Raw genomic sequence first — 9983 nt, 5'->3', positions numbered from 1 at the left:
GTGGCTCTATTTGTCTTTTATATTATGGGTATGAAAAGAGAAGGCTGCCAGAGAGAGAGAGAGAGCTGACAATTTTAGGTTTCCAGAGGTATCTCAGATCCAGTCCACAATCCAGAGGGATCCCAGACCCTGTCCAGGATCCAGAGGTAGCCCAGAGCTAGTCCACAATCCAGAGGGAGCCCAGACCCTGTCCAGGATCCAGAGGAAGCCCAGACCCTGTCCAGGATCCAGAGGAAACCCAGATATGGTGCAGAATCCAGTGTGAACCCAAATCCAGTAGGAGCAAATATCTGGTCTATGATCCAGAGGAGAAGCAGTCAGGAAGCCGACAGAGGGAATCCCGACGTCAGCTTCCCGACTGTCTAATCCCGGCAAAGGGTTAAATGACAGGCATCGAAATCCCGACGCCTGTCATTTTACCTATGTCGGGAGCCCGGCTTACTGATCAAAGGGGGGACTTAGGGTTAGGCACCCCCCTGTAGTTGAGGGTTAGGCTAGGGGAAGGGAGGGTTAGGCACCACCAGGGGGAGGTTAGGGTTAGGCACCCCCCCAGGGGACTTAGGTTTAGGCAGAGGGGAAGTGGGGGTTAGGTTTAGGCACTGAGAGGGTGGATTAGGGTTAGGCACTTGGGGGGGAGATTAGGGTTAGGCACCCATAAGGGAGGGTTAGGGTTAGGGGGTAGAATAGAGCAGGAAATACTTACCTTGGGGCAATCAGGATTTTCACAGCTGCCGGGATGCCACTGTCAGGATTTGAACCATACTGAATCCGATCCAGAGATAGCCAAGATCAAGTTCAGGATCCATAGGTAGCCCAGATCCATCCAAGCGTCCTAAGAGAGCCCAGATATGTTCTATGTGTACGGTCCCTCCGACATGGTCAGAACTAGCCTCCATTAACTTTCATGTAAAGTATATCTGCAGCATATATTATATTTACCTTTAGGTCTTCTCCCCCTTTCATCCTCCATTAATGAGGTAGATGGATGTGTTCTTACTCTCAGTCATCCTTATCACCCACCACAAGGCGGATCTTTAATGTAACCAATCATCTTTATGAAACCATTGTTGTAGTGATACGTTCAACCGCCTGCTGCTACCTCATTTACATGATGCAGACTGCGGCCTCACAGCCATTGTGTAATTCCCAGGGTCTCATCTGCATTATTATGTGCATGTACACAGTGTTACCCTGTTTAGGGTGTCTAGCATGATAGCCCTGATCTAAGCTCACTATAATGTGTGCTCCATGATTCCCAGCCTTTAAGTAAGAGACGTAACAGATAATGGCATTGCATATTTTGCAGTTTTGTTATTTATTTAGTCATTTTTCAGGTTACAGGTGACAAAATTAGGTCATCAAATAGGTTTGCAAAATAATTCTTGTCCAGGAGAAGAATGGCGTCGCTACAATTTATGGTGGCAAGCATTATCTGTAAATAGGCATTTCTTAGAGCTCCCCCTGTTGGTCAGAGGACATCACTGCGGTCTACGTTTCCCATTTTGCCAGTTAAGACTCCTGGGGCTATTGTATGTCTTCCACTGTGATAGAGAATAAGAGAATGTGTAACTGATGTATCTCCCTATAACTATATCATGCATAATAGCAAATATATTGCCCCCATCTCTCACCTTGAAATATGCACCTCTGTCCGGTAGTGATGGGGCAGCACTTCAGCAGAAGGGGGCAGTCGCCATTGCTGGTGCAGCGAATGGAGCTACAGGTAGGATTCTGCGGACCCTGTGCTGCTTTACACGTCCCGGGGGGCTCTGTGGATGTAATTATATGGTGATCACAAATCTTTAAAATGCCCCTTATCTAATATGTTCCTAATCACAGTAGACCCTCAGTGACATATCTGCTGTGGGGGTAACACTCATCCCTGAGCAGAGGTTAACCTGAAAAAGAATATTTTTCTTTTCTTTTTTTTTTTAGTTAAACATCATCGGAAGGCAATACAGCACTTTACCAGCCAAAGCCAGGAAACATTACACAGTATCATCGTCCAATCAGGTTTCTTACAATATAAAATAAAAAACACAGAATAACACAAAGTTCTACAGGACAGAGTGGGAGGTAGGGGCGAGGGGTGAGCGGGGAGAGGATTAGGGGGTCTTCAAGGGAATCTGACCCAATTGCCAGCCTTAGGGTACGGAGTGAAGCTGGATGAACATTATAGGAGATTCAGCTAGGAGGGGTGATAAACTTCAAAGAATCATGAGAGTTCCTAATCTCCACCCAACTAAAGTACATGGCAGAAAAGTCCCAATTCTTAACCCATGCAGATAAGGTAATGCCCTCCCATGACATGTAGTAGTCTACTCTACAAAACCATTCCTCAATTGATGGAGGAGAGGGAGATTTCCAGTAAATGGGGAAGACCAACTTGGCCATATAATTGAAGTGTCTCATGAGAGACCTCTTGTAGGTGGAGATTAGGTAAGAGTAATATTTAGGATTCAGAAGTCTAGAGCACATGGAACCCTATCTCTCAAAACCTCCCTAGTTTTCAGGATTTTCAGACAATCCCAACAAATGTCCCAGGAAACTGGCCACAGTGCCATCAAAGATTGGGCAGGCCAGGAAACATCTTGGTTAAAACATATGTACCACCTAATTAGGACTTTGTACTGAGTCTCCAGGACCAATGTAATCTGTGTAGAGGCGTGAGCGAATGTAAAAGATCTAGCATTTTAAGGAGGTTCCTTTCCCAAGAAAATGTTACCTTAGGCGGAGAAGGCCAGGGGTCTTTAACAAGTAACCTATAGCTCATGGGGTGCTCATGGGGTCCTGTGGGGTAGCACAGATTGTCTCAAACTGTGTCAAACCTTTGCCCAGTGAATTATTACAATTCAGTTTCCAATATAGTCTTTGAGCTGATCTCTTTCCGACTAAGTACATCTTGAAAAAAGGGGGAGGGAATGGCTAGAAAATGGACCAGTTCTGGAGGGCCTAGAGTACAAGTGGAAGTCTACATTGTATGCAAGTGTGGGTAAGGCAGATGTGAGAGTGGAGATACTGTTGGAATAATCATGGTGTGGGTAACACCAGGAAACACTGAACTCCACTCAAGAATGGAAACCTCCTTACAACAGATCATTCTAGCTATTAATGCCTCTGCCCAGAGACTTACAGGAGGCTAGTCTCTCTCTTTCCTGTATCCCTTGGAAGCCTCAGGAGGAAGTTGAAGTGTCTGAATCTCCATTTTCTGATTCTGCAGTCTACACTCCTTTTGTGAAAAATCATCTTGGGATTTCTTTCTCTATTAGAGATAAGCGGGTTCGGTTCTCAGAGATCCAAACCCGCCCAAACATCAGGGATACGATTCAGATCCGAGAACGGCTCCAGTTTTCCCACCTGGCTCGGATCTGAAAAATAGGCAAAACGTCGTCATCCTGCTGTCAGATTCTCGTGGGTTTTGTAATCTATAAAAGGTCCCGTGATCAACGCCATTTTTCATTCCAGCTGTGGTGCGTGCACAGGGAGGGAGCTGGGATCTGTTGCTGATGCTGACCATAAGGCCTGGCTGGTTTCTGTTGTCCATATAGTGGCTGGCTGGCTACTGTTGTCCATATAGGGGCTGGCTGGCTACTGTTGTCCATATAGGGGCTGGCTGGCTACGGTTGTCCATATAGGGGCTGGCTGGCTACTGTTGTCCATATAGGGGCTGGCTGGCTACTGTTGTCCATATAGGGGCTGGCTGGCTGGCTACGGTTGTCCATATAGGGGCTGGATGGCTACTGTTGTCCATATAGGGGCTGGATGGTTACTGTTGTCCATATAGGGGCTGGCTGGCTACTGTTGTCCATATAGGGGCTGGCTGGCTACTGTTGTCCATATAGGGAATGGCTGGTTACTGTTGTCCATATAGGGGCTGGCTAGCTACTGTTGTCCATATAGGGGCTGGCTGGATACTGTTGTCTATATAGGGGCTGGCTGGCTACTGTTGTCCATATAGGGGCTGGCTGGATACTGTTGTCCATATAGGGGCTAGCTACTGTTGTCCATATAGGGGCTGGCTGGCTACTGTTGTCCATATAGGGGCTGGCTGGCTGATGTTGTCCATATAGAGGCTAATTGTTCTGGTGTGTTGTCCAGGGGTGCTCTGTCCTTCAGGGGTGCTCGTCTTCACCCACCACCAGTGTGAAAAAAAAATATATATATATTTTTGTGCATGTTAGCCACTCCTGTCACTGTCATCGGCGTAGGTGCGCAGGTGCTGCCCCCCCCAAAATAAAAAAAGCAACAATTTTGTGTGTGTGTGTGTTAGCCACACCTGTCACTGTCAAATCAGCATATTTGCGCATGGGTGCTGTGCTGCTGTCTGTCAAGGGGCTGCTGCCTCTTTCAGGGGCTCATCCCCAGTGTGAAAATAACAAAAGCATTTTTTTTTTATTTTGATAAATTGTTTTATTGCATTTTGTAAACAAAACCAGAAATAAAAAAAATCTATTTAAAAAAACAAACAAACATGAATATTGCAATGAAAACTTTTTTTTTTAAGTTATTGGGTTACAAAAAGTTTTTTTTTTTAAATCTTAAACATAGCAGAAATGTTATCCTAACAGCTTATAAAGTTATATGCTCTAAAAAACTAAAGCCTATATTTACAAACCTATAGAGTGGACATCCTAAATTCTAAAACTGTTCTTTTAAAAAATTTAAACAAAAGCAAAGATTATAAGTCTACTGTGTTATAGTGTGTTATTATGATGTTAGAATATAGAAGGCCAAAAATTGGGTAGACCACACATGGCTGATTGATCAACCATGGCGACTGGATTAGTGTCATAAGGAAGAGGAGGCTGCATACTGGGTGTCATGTTATGAGTTGGCCATATGGGGTATGATGCTGTCAAGGGATCAGGCTGGTTATCAGTGGCAAAATTATTATAGTTGTTATTCTGGGTTGCCATCTCCTGAAGGGTGTTTACCAACAGACAGAGACTACCTATCATCTCTGGCATAGACACTTCCTAAGGAACAGAGGACCTCATTCAGAGCAGGACGCTATTTGCGCTTGCCCGTCCAGAAAAAGGGGCTGGCTATTTAAATTGACCGTTCGCTCTTTGCAGTCTGTTGACGCCTCTAGGTCTGAATGAGAGAACAAAACATGCGGACGTTTTTTTGTAAAAAACGCCCCCTGGCCACTCGCATTATATGTCATCTCCGCTATTTATTAGATTAATCGAGTACATCGACAGGGCGAATGAACTGCTCGCTATTCTTGTGGTTGCATTTTCCTACCGCAATCATGCGAGCAGTTCTGGCTAAAAGACACCCAACTGACGTGGTCGATGACGCTGCTTTGTTAATTATGCACACCCATTAAACGCCCGTTTTGACCGTTTGGCACGCCTGCGTTCGGATCTCCACTCCCCGTTTTCAATCACCTTCCCCTGTTACCACCCACAAACGCCTTACTCTGTCACTCAAATTAGCAGGCATTCGCTATATTGCGAGCACACGATTTCTGACCGCACTGACTGGTACTAAAACCCATACGCATGCGCAGATGTGCGAACATCGCTCGGAACGAACGAGCGGCCGCTTATGAGCGGCTCTGAATCAGGCCCAGAGCTCTGCTCTCTGGAGGGAAGCCAAATAGATGGGAGCCCCTGTTCCAACATCTGAAGCTCTTCTCTCTCCACATCATCTATTATAGATGAAAAAAAATTTCATCAGGGGCATCTAGCTCCTCTTTCTGTACCCTACTCACCCTTTTTGTACAGGAAGTCCAGGATGGATGGTTTGGAATAAGAAGGCCTAGCAACAGATGGCAATGGTCATTATCAAGAGCTGGTTCCCCCAGTGGGTGTAGTTTGGGAGGTATTGGTTGGCATGCAAGCAGCAGAATAACAAAGGCCTCCATGTTGTCTGTGCTCACTATTCCACATTTCAGTTTGTGATTCAGGTAGGAATAAAGTTGGCTACAGATATGATCCATGAGTTCCCAGACAGATTCTGAACAGATGAATCCTTTGCTTGTGATAATCTTTGGTAATTCCTGGCAAAGGTAGGTATTATAGCCAGACACTTTGAAGGCTATAACTTTGAACTGCTTTATAGAAAACATGTGAATGAAACCTTTCCACACTGCAGAACATGATGGAGAAATCCCTTGAAGTTCATCACCTAGAGCATCTTTTTTCATGTTCTCTGAGGCCTCTCCTGACTGTGAAGAAAGATTCTCCACACTGTAGTCTTCCGTTGTGACTTTCAATGTCGTCCACTGGCTGAGATCCATCTCATCTGAGGGTTGGTTTTTCCCCATGCAAATGAGACAATTCACATCCAGAAGGTGACTCTTATGTTTAGCCGTGGTATCAGTCTCTCTTTTGGCAGAATTTGCACAATCTTGGAGGCACCATGATGAATCAGACAGATCCCTTAGAGTAAACATCTGATCTGGTGTTGTATCTATTTCTATTAAACCTTTGTGTGTGAGTTTAGTTATCTGCCACTTGTGGTGCAGCTCTTTTTCTGCTTTCTCAATGTCAGCTCCAGTCCAACCAATTCTGTTGGGCTCAACTGATCAAGACATTGTGGGGTGATCTCCCCTAGTACCAAACAGTGAAAGAAAAATTTTATTTTTTGCGTCTTTCAGATTGAAGAGAAGACTTCTGTACTTATTTTTGTACCTCACACCAGTATTATACAAGTTGTAAATTTCATTCTCTACATTCTTTGCCAATTTTTTTCAATGTTTCCAGATGCACATCAAGATTTTTTGTCTCCTGAACTCTCTTCAGCAGAAATTCATATAGCGTCTGTACTGTGGTGGTCTGAATCTCTTTAGGTGACTTGCTTGAAGTCAGCATCAGGGAGGAGAGAGTCTTCATTCTTTTACACTTTTTCTTTTTTGACTTTCCTATGGTCTGTGATATGTTTAGGGATTCTGGGCTCGCCAACAAGGCTCTTGTCCTTTTTGTATTGAGCATAGTGATTAAGTGTGTCTGAGATTGTTCTCCATCCTTTTCACGTATTATGTCACCATCATCATCCTGGATGAGAATGTGCTCTCCCTGACCCATCTGGTCAGAACAACTCTCCAGCTCATCCAGTATCTGTACTCTTTGGAATCTGCAATCCAGTATCCTAGCAGCTGGCAAGTGTGGTCTTCTTTCTTAGTTTTAACAGGAGAGATTCTGTTCATCATCCAGCATATCTTCTCCATCACTGAGATATTGTTCAGACTAAGTGCATTCACATTTTTAGAAATATGGTTATCCAGAGAATGGTCTGTCTGCCATTTCACATGAGGAGATTTTAGCACGGAGATAAACTGTGCATCGGAATTAGGATCAGACAAGGTGTTAAATGGAGTTTCCACCACAAACTTCTCAAATAATCCCAATGGGCTGTAACATTCACAGTTCTCTGGTGACACAGCAGGGTTAGCAGGATCTACATAAAATGCTTTTTCCATTTTCTCACTTCCTTGATAGAACTCTGCATCGATTTCTCTGGAGCTGTCACACATAATAAACCAGCTGCGTCAGTGCGGCCACCACTTCTATAGCTTCAATTTGAAGGCCACTAACTAACTCTGTTTTTTTTTAATGTCCCTGTACAGGTTGGGAAATGCCTTTACAGAAGATAATCCAAAGGATTATTTAAGTCAATTGTTTATTTCTTTTTGGAAAGCACGCTTCCTGGTCCCCTTCTGGGATAACGAAAATCCACTCCCAGCAAGCAGGCATGGCGCTCAAGAATTCCCAAGAAAAACACAACGTAAGACTTAAACCTTAAATCTGAAATGTTGCATTTAATGCTCTGTTCCGCTTGTTCACATATCTGATATGGTTAAGTGGACAGTGGGAACAATGTTAGTTTGAACTAAGGCCATTAAAAGTAACTCTGTTTTTTTAATGTCCCTGTATAGGTTCTGAAATGCCTTTACAGAAGATAATCCAAAGGATTATTTAAATCAATTGTTTTTGGAAGCACTCTTCCTGGTCCGCTTCTGGGATGAAAATCCACTCCTAGCCGCAGAATCAGGAGCAGGATTCTCAAGAAAGACACAACGTAAGGCCTTAAATCAGGGGTAGCCAACCTCAGTCCTCGAGACCTCACGTTTTCCAGACTACCTAGCTGGTGCACAGGTGTATTCATTACTCACCAACACAGGTGGAGTTGAATATTATAGTTGTGATTCTGTGAGGAGACCTGGAAAACATGCACTGTTGGTAGCTCATGAGGACCAGGGTTGACTACCCCTGCCTTAAATCATAGATCTTACGCTTGAGGCCACTAACTAACTATGTTTCTTTTTTAATGTCTCTGTACAGGTTGGGAAATGCTTTTTCATGTGGATAGCACTACTAGAAGTCTTCCTGGTCCCCTTCTGGGAGAAAATCAACTCCCAGCAGCAGCAGCCATGCTCAAGGATTCTTCTGTGGCGAGGACTAATGTGAATGTATCACATTTTTTTTTGTAAATGCCTCCTCCCCTCCTCTTCTCCCTTATAAATTTTCTTCGGAATCAAAAAATGTAATTAAATTTACTACCAATCAAATCAACCCTTCCTGTCCCTTCCCTGCCATCATCTACATACTCCAACACCCTCAGGCCTCTCTTGAATAATAAAAGTGTTTCCTGATGTGCCATGTTCGAAGTTGAACTGCCATGTGTTTGTGCCGCCCACTGCTGCCGCTTAGCTAGCTTGGTGCAAATTTTGGGCCTAAACTGGATGAAGACAATATAGTGAGTTGTGAGGTGGTCAAAATTGACAGGAAACGAGTGGAAATAAATGTTATTGAGGTTAATAATACTGTAGGCCCATTTTATGTGATTTTAGCTGTTTTTATGATTTTTTAAGAAAAAATCCAGATCCAAAACCAAAACCGAAAAAAAAAACACGGAAGTGAGGTTTTGGCAAAATCAATCCAGATACAAAACCAGGGGAGATCCAAAACCAAAACCAAAACACGGGGGTCAGTGCACATCTCTATTCTCTATGACTGTGACTCTCCCAGAATTTGATATCTATTTCAACCAAGGGCGTTTGTTCTTAGCTGTGGTTCCTTTAAGGATTTGCCGCTGTTCTATGCTTTGTGCTTTTCTGTTTGTTCTCAGGTGGGTTGGTACGGGACTGCTCCTTATGCTATGTTCTCACAGGAGGCCGAGGCATGGCCGGACTGATGTGCAGTAGTCCATTAATTTGCTTTATCATTTGACGTATAGAAGTTGTTGTTTTACGGATATGACCGGTCCTATTTGTTTAAATGTTTTTCTTTAATTGTTCAGTCATTTATATTATGTTTATATTTATCTCTTTAGCCATCTACTTTTCTATAATTTACTCTCTTATGTGACCCTTCTACTGTATTTGGTTGCTATTTTTTTTTTTTTTTATTGTTGTATTATCTGTACACGACTTAGTATTTTATGTGTGACTCCTGCTCTATCTAGATATTCTATTTTTAATGTGTTTTGTTATGGTTGATTTTGAGCTCCTGTATTATTTTAAGGGTAAAATTGGCCTTACTTATTTCGTGGCCTATGGGGCCGATTCAGACACAGATGCTAAGCCGCGATCGCTCGTATCCGGAAGGAGCCGGGTATGCAAATTCCGCGATCGCACTGAGAGCAACGGCAGAGAGAACGCACGCCGATGTAAAAACGGACACTTTTCTTACTTAGCGCACGTCATCTCCAGGAAGTGTCTGATTAATCAGTAACATTGAGAGCCATCGGAGCTGCATGCAGCGATTGAGGTAGACCCCACCCCGCCGCAAGCACTGCTATCACTGCAGGCTGAAATACAACCAGGTGATGTGTACAATGATGCTTCCATGCTAATTATGGACGCCCATTAAACGCCATTTTGACGCCCAGACACGCCTGCGTTCGCACCACCACTCCCCCGTTCACAAGCACCTTCCCCTGCTACCACCCACAAACAGCACTATCTGTCGCTCAAAGTAATGGCCAGTCTGTGTTCCACGAGTGCATGATTCCCGATCGCTGTGACTGGCTTG

General features: G+C 44.0%; 1 pseudogene; it reads right to left on the bottom strand.

The window, feature by feature from the left end:
- Positions 1 to 4715: 4715 nt before the first annotated feature.
- On the bottom strand, positions 4716 to 7483 carry LOC148523423 (SPOC domain-containing protein 1-like; annotated as a pseudogene).
- Positions 7484 to 9983: the final 2500 nt, after the last annotated feature.

Source organism: Taudactylus pleione, unplaced genomic scaffold, assembly GCF_031769625.1.
Source record: "Taudactylus pleione unplaced genomic scaffold, aTauple2 ptg000134l, whole genome shotgun sequence".
NCBI classification, from domain to species: Eukaryota; Metazoa; Chordata; class Amphibia; order Anura; family Myobatrachidae; genus Taudactylus; species Taudactylus pleione.
The sequence above is the reverse complement of the archived record's forward strand: the minus strand, read 5'-3'. Positions and strand labels throughout refer to the sequence as shown.